The following is a 17,886-nucleotide window of genomic DNA, read 5'->3' as shown; positions in this document are numbered from 1 at the left end:
GAAAAGAGGAAGAGAACAAAGCTTTAAAAAGACTTCAAAGTTCTGACCAAGAGAAAAAAAATCTAAAATCGGAGAAACATGCATACACTCTGCCCTTTTATTAGACTCATACAGACTAAGTGCCATCACCACAACTTAGAGCTTGACAGCATTTCTTTCCCAGGCAGCAGGAAAAGTTATACCATCCATGTTGCAGGGATAATTTAAGTTCTCTGTCAAAAACTACATAAAACAGTCCTGTATATTCTCACTAGGAAGCCCTAATAGTTTTAGACTTATTGGTATTATATCTCCTTTAAATCCCAATATTTTAAAGCTGGATCTGACATCTGCTGAGACTTGATGTATTTTCTCTCCATTTAACCATGGCTAGAAGAAAGGTTTAAAGTTTTCAACTCTGAGGTGACTCATGAAAATTCATGTTTTTAAGAAACACTTATCAGTTTAAAAATGCATATATATCCTTCCTTCCTTTCAAATAGCTTTAGTTCTGTTATTGAAATATGTATTTCCAATCCTTCACTGCTTATCAAAAATAATGAGCACTTTCTTTTTTATTAGCTTTTATAAACACTTCTAGGGAAAATTTTATGAGCAGCTAGAACAAGTTTTACTTCTTGCAGAGAAGGTTTCATGCTGGAATCATATCCAAAATGAGCAAACCACAACATGAACAGATTTTCCAAAAATCACTAGAGCAGACTTCTAAGTTAGAGTTGGAAACATGTAAAATACAGATTAAGTTGTCATGTAACTGAGTAGTGTAGTTTTGTATGGTAGAGTTGCACACCATGTTCCATCACAATGTGTATCCGTCTCCACTATTTCTGCAGTCTACACGTGCTCTGAACAGTTATGAATAATACAAAAATTGGCAAAATATTGTTCCAGGTTTGTGCATAGGAATGTCAATGTATGTTTTTATATGAAAGAAACCTATGCAGGTTTTCAGTGCATAATTAGATCCCTTACAGAAAGGGAAAAACATCATAATACTAGAAGTACAACAAGAAAAGAACAAATTACAATACAAATTAAAAAGAGGAATTGTTGTAGACCACATTGAATTTCAGCATTTAGAAAATACTTGTTGTGGTTCATAAAAAATTCGTGCTTTCAGGCCTTTGCTACATATACATGTTAATATATTTTGTATTCTATATTGTATATGTGTGTCACAGAAAGCAGTGAAAATACATACAGAAAGATGCCAGAAACAATTTTCCCTCGATTAACTGAGAAAGCAGTGTTAATAACTGTAATGTTTCCAATTTGGTTCAGTACCATCGATTTGAAACAATTTGTTGTTCCATGGAACATGAATTTCTCAATGTTCCACTTGGTTATTTTTAATTGGTGTTTTGTTTTGAAAGGTACCACATGTAACATATTGAAACTTTCCAGCTAGCAGAAAGTGAAAAATGGTGCAAACACTGGGACAACAAAATATTTCATTCTTTCATAACTTTGTTACTTAAGTAAAAAACACAACCACATAATTAAAGTGTTGCACTTGAATCCTCATGTTATGTTTAGAGGCTAAAGAGGTTAATGAACTGTATGCTGGCTTCCTAGGAAGGGAGGGAACAGCTAATCTGTTGAATTACATGATGCAACTCATACCTGTAATGTGTATAAGTAATAAGAGAATACTGCCCATAGTTCTAAGTAGCATGGCCTCAGTTTCTATCTACAAGGGCAGTATTGTGCCTTTTCACTTGTGATGCATGAAGTGTCAAACTTCCCATTTATTTTGGAGTTGTGTCTTTAAATAGGCACAATACATCCACCCAGACTGCCTATATTTTCCACCACATGGCCAGTAATGCTTGATTTGTTTTCTGGAAATGACATGGTTCATTCTTTAAAATTACTCCACTGAAAGACTTTTCCACATGTTACCCTGTATTGATAATCTCCATGGAATTATATTTGTTAGACATACCTTAAATAAGAAAGCATACAATTTGTAGATGTCTGTAAGCATCTTTGACTTATTCATAAAGAATAAATATTTTCTATTTATTTCTAAGTAAAATACTTTAAAATTAAATCAATTTCATTAACATAACTGTGTATACGTTTATCCAAAAAAGGATAACATTATGTCATATTTTAGAATTAGTTTCTCCAGGCTGAAGATAGAATCTGAAGATATGATTAGAAAATATCTTATCAAAAACATTATAGATCTTGAAAATGCAATACTTTTTACAGTTTCTTCTCTATATATTTCTGCAATACAGTTGTCATCATGACATGTCGATAAATACTCCTATAGCAGAAGCTCAGGTGCTCCTGCTAAGCTTGTTTACTATATGAAGCCTTTTTAGCTCATTTAGTAAGCTTTACACTCTACTGAAAAGCTTCAAAGTTATTGCACCTATTCTTTGTGTCCTTATAATGTTTTTATGGTAACATCAGGCCATTTTTCTGTTGGTAATTGGCTTAAAGTGAGAGGATAATTATGCTACCAGTTCTTCATTACCCACACCAATATAGGCAAAAAAGGTATTTGACAGTATTTGGTATCATGGGGATTGCTATAACTGATCATGGGGTGCCAGGTCCTTTGGGGTTATCAGGTCCTACCCAGTACTATTTGTGCTGGGCCGCATCTCTCCCTGGCAGAGGCATCCATGTATATCTGTGGTTTGTTCCTTATCTCTCCAAATACAAAAGGGCTTATTATATGTAATGCAGAGTATTCTTGTGATGACAGGTATGGACTGGCTCAGGACTGGCTCCTATACAATCTAATAAGGAATATATAAACCTACACATAGTTATATGAACACCTATTAAAAAGCTGCTAGGCCAAACTGGCAGGTCAAGAGAAGAAAGCATTTGCTGGCTGACCAAGTGGTCAGTCGAGACATTCCTCTTGGCTACCCCAAACTAGTTTCTTTCTCTTTTCATGCTCAAGCATATTGCTCAGGAAAGTTTGTATTGTGTGACCTTACATCAGGGTACTTGAAGGATTAGGTTACCCTCTTTTCTGGGTAAACTCGAGGGCCACAAGTAGGTCCTCTCTAATTCTTATGTTTGATGAAAATGCTTTAAAAAGATGTTTTCTTGACAAATCATAAACATTGTCTCTCCTTTATTATGTTAAATAACGTAACAAATATCTGATAATTGAGTTGATACTGGTAGTAAAAGGTTATTTTTTAATTATTCAGCTGAATACTGCAACTATCTGTCAGAAAAGAGGTCCCAGAAAGCAACATTATCATAATGGATAGCTAGCATGTAATATTCTATCTAGTAGAAACATTTCATGTAGGAAACCTTCAATCTCTATTTTTCCTTTTGTTAAAATATTAAACAAAAATGAGAAACACTTTATTATCATCTGCCTTTCTCAGCCTACAACTGATTCTAGAAATGTACCATATTCCATCCACAGTTCAATGGCAAATGGATCCTAAAATAAACAGTGTTTTACCTCAAGTGGATGTTACAGGCACATATGGGTGGAACACACTATTCCTCTATGGTTTAAGCTTTAGAGGAAAGTACTTAAAAAGGAAAATTTGCAGCAGAAATGAAATGTATATTCTAACTAGAATGCACGTAAACAGGACCTTTTAAAATTTCAGTCTGACTTCTCAAATTCTGACATCATATAATGCATTCAAAATTTTAAAAGCCTAATAAGTCAGCGTGATACCAAAAAGTGAAAAAATTTGGAAGCCACAACTGCAATATCTAAAAATATCTACACTCTGTTTAGTATAACAACCGTAGGTTGTTGAGCACTTGGATATTGATTGCCTCTTTTTCCTTACATATACAAAAATATATAGTTTTGGTTTAGACGTATTCTAAGTCAATGATGCTAGCAAACTGTTAGGAGAAATGTTTATCCCATTTGCATTGATATAGGAAGGGAAGAGGTGGTTGTATTAGCTGTTGTCCAAGCGAAGGATTGTTGACATCTTATTGTTGCAACAAACTTGAGCCTCAGTTTTTTACTCAGAAATTTGTTGTGTTCTAATAGAGTTTTCTCAGAGTGAAGCACTCTCATGCTGCAGGAAAAGTTTTCCCAGTGCAGAGGTGTGTTAACTACGTGTATACATCTGAATTAAAAACTTATAGGTAGATTCATTGACCTATTTATCTCAATACCTCAGATCGAGTGCATAAGAGATCCACTAGTCAAGTCAGGCTTCATTGGTCTCACAAGTTTTGCCAAAATATCTGTGGAAAACAGAATGCACCCATTAACTAGAAAAAAACCCCAACAAAATAATCTGACAAGTCATTACTGCTATAAATCTGCTCTTTGGCTATAGCACACCTTTGTCTCAGCAGTTCCATGCCAGATTCATAACATAATATGATGTTGATCAGGACAATGATCACTCACATCTCATAAGCCCACAATTTGCATTTAGTAGTCATTGCATTTTTATGTAGTGGTGTACAGTTCTTCCCCCCTCCCCCCCGAAATCATATTCTATAACATTCATCTTCATCTACTGACTACTCCTTTCCTCCACTATGTTTATTTTAGAAGATGACAGTCTTAAAAGAATAAAGGTCTTTCCTCTTCTAGGTACTGAATCCCTGATAAACTTGTAAGAAGTTTTTTGTCTCATTTCTTTTTTCTGCTGTGAAAATACATGAACCTATAATTTACATAGGTTTAGTATGAACATTTCTTTACTAATGGAAAACCAAACCTTATTTTTTTGTTCAGTTTGTTTTTTCCAGAAAAAATATTTATCTGGTTCCTGTTTCATAATCTGCTTCTGAAAGGTCAAAGATTAAAGCTAAACACTCCTCCTGTGCCCTCAAACCAAGCACAGCAGACAATCTCCATTTTCTTGGTTTCCTGCTACTCAGTTTTTGTCAGACACTGATTACGAATAACACCCTGAGCAGTTATCTCTAATATGGTATGTTTCTAACTTGAATGTCATAAGCAATGAGTCACCATGAGTAAGAGAAATAGGGTTACCTTTTAAAATAGGTTCACAGTAATCCTTTTCTTAAATGTCGTAGCTAGTAACTCATTCTTTTGCATGACATGCAACTTTGAAGTAAAACCCACTTGTGAATGTACAGTGACTTGTTATTTCCATGATGAAGAAAGGAGTGGATTACTTTTTCCATAGGTCTTTATTTTTTTACATTTTGGAGCTCAGATCTGTTTGTAACACAGACTTAAATTCAGGAGTATCAGTATAACTACTCTACCATTTCTTTCACACATTTCTTTTTTTTTTTGCATTCACAGCACTTGACAGGTGGGGGAGAAACAAGTCAGACTATTGAAAATTGGAAAGCTTTAAAATAAAATAATGAGCAAAGAATTTTCCAGTAGGTGGGGCAATAAAAATGAAAGGCGGGTCCCCAAGAGTCACAAACATGGAAGATTATAGCAGAGGAAACGGTCTAGATTGGATAAGCTGGCTGAACAGAGAGTAACAATATCACAGACATAGGATAAATGGTTCCACAAAGGAGAACGGAAAGGGAATTTTAAAATGGTGATAAAGACCCCATTATCTAAGTTTCTTTAATTGACTGATGTTACGATGGATGTCAAACAGAAAAAACAAGGAATCCAGTGGAACCACTAACATTTAAATAAGTGTTTTGAGGAAAAGGCTCAGAGACAGAGAAATTCACTAAGAGTGGTAGAGTTTGGGCAGGATCTGAATCTATTTCCAGGAATGGTGGTATTACTATAAAGTCTAATAATTGCTATAAATTTGTCTGTGCTCCTGAAAACCCTGTAGAGCTGTGACAGGTGGATCCTGGCATCCAAGCCCAGGTCAAACTTCAGGGGTGAACAAAGCATCCCCTCAGAACCAATGCAGCTCTGGGGCACAGTTGTGCTCCCTGGCAGGATCCTGCTCTGCTGCAACAGTTAGGCCCCCTGCCTGGGAAGTCTTACGCAACTTGTGAACTTTATGTTCTTTATCTTGGAAACACACATATTTAAAACATAAAAGGGAGTGAAATCTTTGTCTGCTATTTTCACCACACGAATATGCTGGAGGGGCAAACAGTTTTTTGCTCCCTCTTGTACTAAACTGTACGCACAGATTTATTAAATGGATGTGGATCCAGGACTGAGAAAGTCCTTCAGTCTAATCTCACCTACAGACAAGCTTTATCTTTTTTTTTTTCCTTAAATAGCTCTTTGAAAAAGATTACTTCAATGGATAAACATTCTTTCCATTTTTCAGACAGTCTCAAGAAATTTTCTGTGAAAACTTAAACTTGCAAGCTGAAATTGTTCAAGGAAATGCAGATCTTTTGACCAACCTTAGGCCTCCTCTACTAACAATGCACCATCACAGGTCATAAAGTGGTGGGTTTGTTTTTTTTGAAACTGTTTTAAATCCTCAGGATGCAAAGTCCATATTTAGGTCTCAGAAATTAGTCTCATTTCCAAGACTTGAAGTATCTCTGACCATTTCAAAGTCCAACTTAACACCTAGATTTCTAAATGTGGACATAGGAATATAACTTCTGTTGGAGTAGAGTTGAAAGGTACAAGGCAAATTGCTTTGCCTCGTTTCCTTGCAGTTGCCTCTCACTTCTTTCAATCAATAACTTCTCTTGAGACTATTAGAACCTTATTTTGAGGAATCAGTATACTTTTCTTGAAAGGTTGATCCATTTTTGAAGATGTGCATATCTAAAAATTTTACAAAATCTTACAAGTAACAGATTTAGTACATAATCTATGAAAGTATCAACTATACCATTTTTTAAGGCATGTCCACCCACATACAAAAATTTTCTAATCAAGCTGTGCTATGCAATCGACACAAGTTTCAATCAGTGTTCCCTTTAAGACAGGGATTTTGGTACTTCCTTGTTCCATCGTCTTTATCTCCTTAGGTTTTCTTGGTAATTAACACAGGATTAATTATTAGTTTTCAAAGAGGCTTTGTCTCCTCTTCTTCTAACATATTTAGTTTAAAAGCAATTCCAGTTCAAGAGAGAGAAACTTGTACTTCTTAGGACTTCAGGGTTCTCTCTTTTAAGCACTAGGTATTTCTAAGATTCACATAAAAAAGATTTTTCCACATATGCAATATAGGTCAAATGAAAATAGATATTTTGCTGATGCTGTGCAACTACCAAGTTTTCAGAGGAAGAGTTAAAAAAGGTTGAATCACTTTTAAAAGTTTATAAAAAAAAATGAAAATAATTCTGTCCTGTAAAATTTTAAAAAATTTCCACATTTCTCTGTGGTGACCAGTGACAGGACCCAAGGGAATGGTCTGAAGTTGTGTCAGAGGAGGCTGGATATTAGAAAAAGGTTCTTCACCCAGAGAGGCTGGGCACTGGAACAGGCTCCGCAGGGAAGTGGTCACAGCACCAAGCCTGACAGAGCTCAAGTGTTTGGATGGTACTCTCAGGCCTGTGGTGTGACTCTTGGGGATGGTCCTGTGCAGGGCTAAGGATTGAACTTGATGCTCCTTGTGAGTCCCTTCCAACTCAGCATAATCTGTGGTTATGCAATTCTGTGACTGTAAACCAGGATGGCTAAAGGGCTGCAGATGGGAGACAATAGGCTGTGATGGCCACTCCGTTTTGAGCCAGTTCATTTACACACAGATTTTATTACAGGTCTGCAGCTATAACCTCTCTAACCAGCAGAATATTTTTTATGCAGTTGGTGAGTGTTGGTATCATCACCACATTCTCTTCCTCCTTCTTTGTTCATCTCATGTAGGACTTACATGCTCATTTGTCTAAATCCAGATCATAACAGTGTGTTCAGACAGGAACCTGTCTACCAGAAGAGGCACGACTGACAAGTAAGTGATAAGCTGATCACTTTAAGAACCTCAGGGGTAATTAGATAAGTGACTTTCATACAATCATAGAATATGCTGAGTTGGAAGGGAACCATCAAGGTTGTTGAGTCCAATTCCCGGTCTGGCAGACGACACCTCAGCAACTACATCATGACTATGGTGGAGGCAGTTCCAGAAAACTGGTTAACTGGCACCATTGGGAGTAATGATTTTCCCATTATTTATCAAACTGAGCTACTTTTCTCTTTCAATTGAGTTTTACAACACTCATCACACCAGTTGCCCCCTTTCGGTCATGCCCAAAGACCATTGAAGAGCCAGTTGAAGTGCTATACTGGGTTAGGCTAGTGGTCCACCCAGAACAGTATGCTGTCTTAAAAAGTAGCAATATGGGGTGTTTAAGAAGAGATAACAAGGCTGCCCACTTCATGCAATTCTTTTAACTTGTGCTTCTCTAGCATTCCTGATTGATGAATTTGAAATATTAGAGGGAAACACCCTTACCAGTCATTTTGGAATCTTTTTATGGATCTGTTTTCCTGTAATGAATTTGTTGGACATCCTTCTACTGTCTGTGTCTACAACCTCCTTTGACAATAGGCTCCAAAATTTCCCAACCTGCTGAGAAAATAGGCCCTTTTACTGTTTTAAACCATCTGCATACTAGTTTCATGAAGTGCACTTACCCAGAAAAACCAGCTGAATAATAGTTTCCTGTTTAACTTATAATAAATAAATTACTTTGTGAACCCAAATCATACTCCCCTTCAGGCTTTTTTCCTCTATATTGGAGATTGCTAGCTTTTCAAAGTCTTGCCTCTAAGGGTCTCATCTTCTTAGCCCTTCTTTTGTTGCCCCTCTGTCTAATACCTTCAACTACAACGCACTATTTCTTGAGTTATAAATATCAGAAACAAACACAGAACTGACACTAATGGATGTCTTTTTGGTGACTTTGTTTCTGAAAGGTTGGGATTTGAGCTGCAGATATCAGTGACTGCAGAAGACCTGCTCCTTTCCTTTCTGGTGCTCAGTAGTAGGACAAACAGGTTGGTGCAGAGCAAATCTGAATCCTCAGCATCTCATCTAGAAAAACTCCTCCAGAGCAACTACAAAGTTTCAATTGGTAAGGCCTGCATGGACATGAACAAGTTTTTCCCATTATTTATAAGAAAATAATTTGATTAATTTTTTTCTCCCTCTGTAGGTTTAAAGACTATGCAGTAACTCAATCAGACAATTAAATATCTTTAAAAGCATTTTAAGGCAGAGAAGCAACTTGACTCGTTGTTGCACTAGCACAATTAAGTCCTGGTCCAATTATTTCAAACCTTAAACAAATGCAAAACACATTTAGAGCTGGGAAGTCTGTACTATCAGTGAGCTCTGCAGATATTATAGTTAAATGTTCCTGATTATATTAGTTTAGTATTTTAATGAAGTCATTCAATGGGCAAGTCTACACACAGTATATCCTTGTAGGAAGCTAACAAATTCTGCTTCCAGTTCAAATCAGAAGATTTCCAGCCTGTGCAGCACTGACTCCTAGCCCCTCTGTAGAGACTGTGTGTGCTTTATCTTTGTGTGATTTATTACATAACACTGAGCAACAACTGACATTGAGACCCCAATACCACAAACCATTCCTGAGGGTCACATCTCTACATTCATGCAGAGATTCAGAGAGTAAAACTGTCCCTTCAAAATGAAGTTTTTGTAGTGGGTTCAAGTCAACCCAAAAGTCAGATGGGACCTTGTAATCCACTATTAAGAGATCTTCAGGGAGCAAGAAATTTGAGATAAATTACTTCTATCCAGTATATTTCACCTTCTCTCAAAATCTGGGACTCCAGTTCATCCCTGGTTTGCACCCTCTCAAAGTAGTAAAGATTCAGTTTCTTCTCTCTCTTTACTCAGGCACTAATGCTCATCTATTGTCTCTACACTGAGAGACTATTAAAGTGCTTCTGTTTGAGCAGACTTACTCCAAAGCAGTATCCTGGTCTGATCATCTCTCAACTTCCTTCCTCAGTAAGAAACCTGTAAACTGCAACTTCTGAAGAGGAAGAAAAGATTATCTTAATCCAGACTAAGATATAATATGCTGATTAACCCACATAAAAGTCCTACTGGAGATAAGACTGTTGTAGTGTCAATCATGTCAGCTCGTCAATAAAAAAGTTAAGATTTTGATCCTTAAATCTTATAATATGAAACTAAGTGCAGTTTCTTAATGTGCCTTAAAAAAGTAGGCTTACTGAGGAAAGTAAATTTTTAGTTTGCTCATTAAAGAGAGCTGGTGAAAAAGTCAATTAAATAAATGTCAGATGATTCTGTTACATAGAATATGAAAATGTATTTTGTTCACAGTTCTGCACTGTAGAAAAGTTACATTTGTAAGGAAAACCCTGAATTTTGCATATCCTAGTTTTATTAACATAGGAACTAGGAATGCAGTTTCCAGAAGCAGTGAAGACTTAAACTAAGGTGGTTTTTAATTTTTTAAATTTTTTTATTTTCATACTCTTTTAATTTTGACAGTAGAATCTTCCCATACACAGTAATAAACAACAAACAGAATCAGGAAAATTGCAAATCATTAAAGCTGACCCTAAAATTTTCTTCAAATAAGAATCTTACTAATTGATTGAAAGAGAAGTATTTTGCTACAGTATGCTTGAGGTAAAAGAATTCACATTAATCCCTAGTGAGTTTTGAAAGTTACTTGATTTCCTTGTTTCTGCTCTATCTGAATCCTGCCCTGTCTAATGTGGAGAGAGAAGCCTGGAAGCTCAATTGCCTGTCACTAAGCATGGCCACAAGCCTGTCTCTAAGGGCTTTCTAATCTCCTGCCCTGTACTAGCCAGCAAACTGTTAAAGCTGAAGATGCTAGATCCACCTGTACTTCATTCCCTAGAGCAGCCTCTAGGGAAAGTGTAAGAAACAGGTGCTTAATTTACGTTTATGAATGTAACAAAGCCAATTGTGAGGAGATCTGAGTATTTAGAACTAAATTTCTCTACGAAACATCATAAAGAAAAGATAGTCATTCCAGATGATACTCTTTATTTACTTGATGCATCCAGACAATGGGAATCCTCTTTCCACTACCTGGCCAACTGGCTGACATAAATAGTGCTTAGAATAGCTCTCAGGGAACATTAGTGAACAGGATCTTTCTTTTATGTTATTTATTATCTGTGTTGGCTGATCTCCAATATTTTCATCATCTTCATAGCAATTGTGTTTCCTTCCAGTGTCTCTCACCATCCTTGGGGACTCTTAAACATTTATGCCTGCACTCAACAGGAGAAATTGAAGATATTGTACGTGACTTCAAGCTAAATCATAGAGTAGTGTATTAGTATGGAAATCATGACATTCTGGCATATCTGCCAATTTTATTTGCAAGGAGAACTGTGGAAAACTTCTAGCACTCAAGAGTCAGACTTGTACAGTAACACAATAAAGTGCAAAGCAAATATTTAACAAAACATATAATTGTTTGCACTTCTGGCTTCTGTAGATTGTTGTTGGCATATCAGCATTTAGACCCTTGAATTAAAGGGTAGACTGGTAGTCTTATCTCAAAGATCCCACATTTATTTTCCCTCCACTGTTCTAAAATTTCAAAGGAGAAATGATAAAGGAAAATCAGAATTATCAGAGAAACCTGATTTTTAGATTGCAGATACTCAACACTTTTTTGAGATTATCAGACTGTTTTGAAGGCAAGGATTTGGGTTATCCATTAGTCATGTTTCTAAAAATATTTGGCATCACATGTTATCTTTTCCATAAACAACTCTGCAGAAGGCAGATCAACATTTACTTTCTTTTAAAGAAATAACTATAAAAATAGGTGGTTATCTTGGAGCTGTTAGCAGACTATTAAGAAATCTAATATGGGATTTATCACTAGTGAAATATGATTATTACCCAACTAAGATGCATTATTCACTATGTTTATTCATTTATAAAACACAATTTACTCATCACAGCTGAACTCCAGTTTGCAATTTCTTGTGTTACACGACTGAATTTAATGTTCCATTAAAATACTAAGTGACAAAAATCTGGCATTTTCTTTCAATCAAACTTTTTACAACAAACCCAATAGTGTTACTGATTCCCTTTGACCATCTAATGATGCTAGCTATTGCAAACAAAGAATTTGAAAATACAGTGTATTTTTAGCTGATAATGAGGAGTCTAAAAAACCCACAGTAATTATTAAATTAATTCAAAATATTTAACTTTATTGCAAAATTATGTTGAGCAACTAAACAGAGTATTTTACTTTGTGCTTTGGCTACCCTCTATGCTCTAATGAGCAAAATCCTGTCCTACTCACAGACTGCCCTGACTTCAGGCAAGTCCTGAGCAACTTGAGAACTATGGGATCTACCATAGTTCTCATCTACACCTTTTTTTTCTCCCATAGTGAATCGTAAATGACATTAATTATTTTAGCCCAAATGCACTGCATTCAGTGGGAATCATCCTATTAACTTTAGTGGGATCACATTATGAGTTTGAAGTTAAAGAAAAAAAGTCCCATGATTTCTTTGACAAATCATCATATAATAAAAAAAAATTTATTTAAATTCTAGTTCTATGCAAAACAGGAAATAAAGGAGATTGACCATAATTTGATTTTCTTCCTATTTTTTGTAACATTATTGTCACAGAAAAGGCATAATTTTTCCTTATAATCAATCAGCAACTTATCAAGGATGTTCTGCTCTAGCTCTTATCTGGAGTCTAAATAACATTTTAAAAGGAGTTTAAGTGTTTCAGGAATGCAAGTGCCATGAGAAGTAAATAACTACTTCTAAATCTGTGCTTATTCAATGTATTTATTGTATCAAAAAAAGTTTACAGTGCACTAAAAAAATAACTCGCACTTACGTGATCAGTGTAAGGGGGGGAATTTAACATTTCAGGATCAGATAACTTTCACATAGCATTTTAAATCTCAACATGTGGCTGATTATGAATGAAACAAAATGGTTTCAAATAGGCTAAACTTTCAGGTAATCAATTTATATCTCTCACAGAAAGTACTTTTGCAGAGTTCTCTGAAGTGTCTTCCAATTTGCCCTTTAACACATTTGCTTTATGAAGTTTATTTAAAGGCAACCATGAAGAAGTTGAAAGAACATTCAATGAATATTATTATTACCTTGTCTTTAGCAGAACTTCTTTAAAATTTATTTTCTCAGATTTTGTAGTATTTTCTTCTCTCCCACTCTTTCCCCTTCACTCTCCTAAGACTGTATCACTTGAATCTTTTATGAAAACTCTCAGTTCATAATTTTTGACTGCCTGAGAAAGGTAGTGCCTTGAAAAATGTATGTAGGTGTTTTATGTCATTATTTTAATTTTAAATAAGGGTTCTGATTTGTGGTCATAGGTTTAGTAGGATTATTATTCAAGTCCTTGTTTCTATTACCTGTCAACAAAACATAATTTGTTGTGAGGCTAGTGTCCTCCAGTATCAATTCATGAGAATAATTCTGAAGATTATGTTGGTAATTTTCCAGTCATATTTACTCTACTTGCTTAGCTCATCTTTGTCATTAAATGAATGTGTGTAAATATTTACCTAAAATTTTATTCCATTTACAGAAAATAATTTAAGAATGCTTGTCTCAAAGCAGCACCTGTATTTAGACAACAGAAAAGCTCAAATAAGATGCTTGTCTATTCCAAGTTTACCCCTAATCCTCATTGTAGAAGCAAGGTTCTAGTTTTTCACAGACTTGTCTCACTACAGAAACAACACAAATGAATACAATAAACTGTTTGTATTTTATGATAAGATATAGACCTTGTCCTGATGGTTTGTTTTGGAGTGGAAATATTTTGCAGTACTGATAACTCATTGTGAGTTATCAGTATTATGTGAGCCATTTTGTTATTTTCCTTCATCTGAACACAGCTGCAGCAATCTATTTAGACTTATTATAGAACCTAATTAACTCTCAGCTTTCTTGGAATAAGAAACTTGTGCTCACACTTGTATCAGTTGCAATAGCAAAATGTAGGAAACTAGGAGTTTTCCTGCTTTTAGCCTATGAACAACCTTTTTACAAGCCAATCAACATCAGAGAAAGGGAGAAAATAAGTAAGATTATTTTCGGATCTGGTAGTCCTGTGATCTATACTAGTGCTATGCTCAACACAGAAATCAAGAGTACAATGTTAATATACTATTTTCCTTGTGCATAAAACACATTTCTTCTCCTCTAATGTCCATAAACCTAGATGGTAAAGAGTAAACAGTTTTTCTTTGTAGTGGAAATTCTTCCCTGAGTAGGCATGCTTTCTAAAATGATTTAGGTACTCTTATCAAATACAAATGCACAAAGTCCAGAAACTCTAACTTTGTGATGGTTGGAAGTAATTTCCATGAAAAAATACTACTGTGAATACTTAACTTTCAAAACAACAACAACAACAAAACCTCAGAGAAAGTTTTGTGGTTTCTTGAAGACCAAAGAACCGAAATGTATATGATACACATTTTCTTTTCTTGGCATTCAGCTGTAATATGGTATGTGCTCAACATGTTTTTGTAGCATGACATATTAGAAAAAGATTTCTAACTTGTTATTTTCTATGGAGACTGAAAAGCTGCTCAAACAGGATTTGCTCTGATTTCTCTCCAATTAAAATAGAATGCAAATAGTTGAAAGTTCTTAAACAATGTAAACAGCAACAGTAAGGGTACTATTAAAAAGTATCTGGCTGTAATTTTAGCTTTTAAAACTCTGGTTTTAATTTATCTTTTCATACCACTGGCAAAAGAAGGAAAGTTTCTGTCTTCATAAGGACAAATGAACAACAATGTGATGGAAATATGAAAAATATGTATTTTCATATATTTTGACATATTTTTAGCTTAATTCCTTACTTCAAGACAACTGCTGCCTAATATTTCACCACTCAGTCCTCCCTCTCTCAATTATTTCAAGTAATTACTTTCTTACCTTAAACCCTAACAAGCAATGAAGCTTTCTGTAAGTTGAATAACAGTGTAAATATCCACATGATGCTCTCCAGACCTCCCTTGGAAAAAGAGGTAAACCCATTCTTATTCTGCTGACAGCACCCAGGAGGTGAAATCCATGTCCCACCTGTAGGATGCCAGTGATACATAATCAAGTCTGTTATAATTATTTGCCATCTTTTCGGTTGCCACCGTTGTTTGAAAAGATGATCAAAAACTTTCACTTTGTAAACTTCCAGTTTCTCAACTGACCAAGGTTAAGAAAGAGATTTTGTGAATAGATCAATAGAAAGTGAGCATGCATGTTTGTGCACTGACTTAATATAAATAAATTCATTCTTTGCATTCTCAAGTTTATACAAGAGGTTATCCTGGTGTTTAGAACTTACAGTATAGCAGAAAGGTTCTTCTTGAATTTAGAGTTTTCACATTTCTTAATTCTTCTGAAAAAAAAAAAATTCCCTAGTCCTATATATATATGTTTGTATATGTATATATATTTTTTCAGAAGTACTCTGTCTTGAACTCTCAAAACTTGAAGCTGTTCAGGTCAGTTTTGAGGAATAAGGAAAACTGAGATTGCTAGTAGGATAAATATAATCAGTTATAAGCAGTTTTACTCTAACATTTTATAGAGACCTTCAAAAATGTTTCAAATTATGAGATAGCAATTGATTCTTTGATTTTGAGAGCTGCAGGTTTCCTCATGTAATTTCTGTAACTAAAGGAGCAAGTAGTTTTAAAAATTTTTAAATGTATTTTACAATTACCAGTTTAGACAATAGAGACATGCAGAAATAGCATAGTTCATCAGCAACAGGGTTGTTAAGAAATTTTTATTGTTGTGGAGCTGTTAATTTTTTTTCTATGTGGAGTAAGAGTGTTAATGATGACTTAAAATTTGTGCAACAGGAAAGAATAAACTTCCCTACCACAGTTGAAAATGCTGCTTTCAGCATCAACCTGTGTGCCTGAGTAGTTATGGGAAAAGATAGTATTTATTGCTGGAACTCTTTGTTAAATATAATGGGCAAAAATTTTCTGGGTTTGCCTGTGGAAATCTGATTGGTACTGAGAGACCCCCTTTCAGCAAAAGAGATAATTCAACCCTTACTTGCTAAATATTTCATGACTGCTTCTTTTCAGTCACCTGGTGTTTACAGACATAGCAAAATGAGACTTAAGTCTGTTTACGAAAGAATTTTTCCAGTCCTTTTATGCTATGTTTAAATTGTATCTATTGTTTACTATGAAGGAAATCTTCAGATTCAAATAAATATGAGTATGGTTGGTACTATTATTTTTCATATATAGTTTTTAAAATGTTGTTCTAATTACTGACACTTTGAGCAGTAATATGTAGTTATTTCTAAGTCTTTTTCCATAATAACTTAATGAAAAGGAAGAAGTTTTTAAGTTCAGTGTGACCAGAGGAATAAAAGTTAAAAAATTAAGTTACATTTCTGATATTTAAACTCTCTCTTTGGATGCATGTGGGTATAGTTGGACGTTTCATTATTATGTCGACAATGTTCAAAGAAAATTTCGACCTTTTTTCTACAAATAAGGATGTTTATGCACTGCTTCAGTGTTCCAGTTTAGGTAAGCTGTGCCAACAGTATAGGAAACATTCTTAAAAACCATCAAAGTACTTGGTGTCACATCATAGACACTGATGAGCTCACCTGTCAGCTCAGTAATGCACGCCACTTAGGTGGCACATGACTGACAATAAACCCATTCAATGCTTGAAGATATTTTAACTGATGATGGGTAAGGTTAAAACCAGGGGTTTCTTTTCATAGCCATTCCACCTCGTGATCCCTGTTTTTTATTGAATCCCAGGTTATCTGGTCTTGAAAATAAGTTCCTTGCAGCAGAGATACAAAGTTTTCATTATGCTTCAAGAAAATCTAATGCCACGTTACATTCTTCCTTCCATGTTCTGGACTGTAATCCCACTCGTTGACCACGTGCACCTATTTTGTAAATTTAGTATTATGTTTAAATCCCAGAGAGATTACTCATGTTATTCAAGCATAAATCTTTCTAAGACTGGGCCTAAGGCTATGTAGTCCCATGGCAGGAAAAGTTTTTAGCTTTTCTTCTAAAAGGCAAAGCTCACTGTCAGACATAACAAATAAACAATACAGTGGAAATATCACTATCTGAATCACAAGCCTATTTTTACGAAAGTATCATGTTCCCTAGTGGTTGAAACCTTTTTCCAGGCTAGATTAATCTTAGGTTCAGATTTCAACGTTACATATCATAGCATAGCCAAATACAATGTAATTCATCCAGGAATTAGGAATCCATGGATTCCTATTTACAATTAAAAACAGCATAGTTTTGGTTTTTGTTTGTTTGGGTTTTTTTTAAGAAAAGAATTAAGATGTTACCATTTTCTTCACATGAATATAGTAAATAAAGTGCTAGAATGGAAAAGGACTACTTAATGTCAAATATTACCTTTCATTTTTACAAGGGCTGTGATATGCTTTGACCTTCTAATTTTACATTGATAATACTCCACTGTTTTCAGTTGCATACAGTACCTGGAGTTAATTACCATGCACGTTCTTGACTCATGTTTACATGCACAGGTTACCTCTACAGTAACACTTTAGATTAGCCTAGCAATGACACTCTTTCCAGGTAAGTGAGAACTGCAAAACCCTGTAGATTTCAAACTCTCATTTAAGGGTTTCTCTTCCTGGACCATAAGAAATTCTGTCTGGGGGTTGAAATAGTATCATGCACTGTTGAAGAAGGTTGTTCTTCTCCTGCAAGGCAGCACCTGCTACACAACTATCATCAACAGGTTTTTGTCAAACTTATTCTGAGAAACTAGTAACCTGTCACTAGTGGGGTTCCACAGGGCTCCATCTTAGGCTCTGTGCTATTCAATATCTTCATAAATGACTTGGACACAGGACTGAAAGGGATACCAAACAAGTTTGCAGATGACACAGAACTGAGAGGAGCTGTTGACTCCCTCAAAGGCAGGGAGGTCCTGCAGAGAGATCTTGACAAGTTAGAGGACTGGGCAATCATCAACCATATGAAGTTCAACAAGGG

Source organism: Myiozetetes cayanensis, unplaced genomic scaffold (assembly GCF_022539395.1).
Source record: "Myiozetetes cayanensis isolate MyiCay16 unplaced genomic scaffold, myiCay2020 scf7, whole genome shotgun sequence".
NCBI classification, from domain to species: Eukaryota; Metazoa; Chordata; class Aves; order Passeriformes; family Tyrannidae; genus Myiozetetes; species Myiozetetes cayanensis.
Note: the sequence above shows the minus strand (reverse complement) of the source record.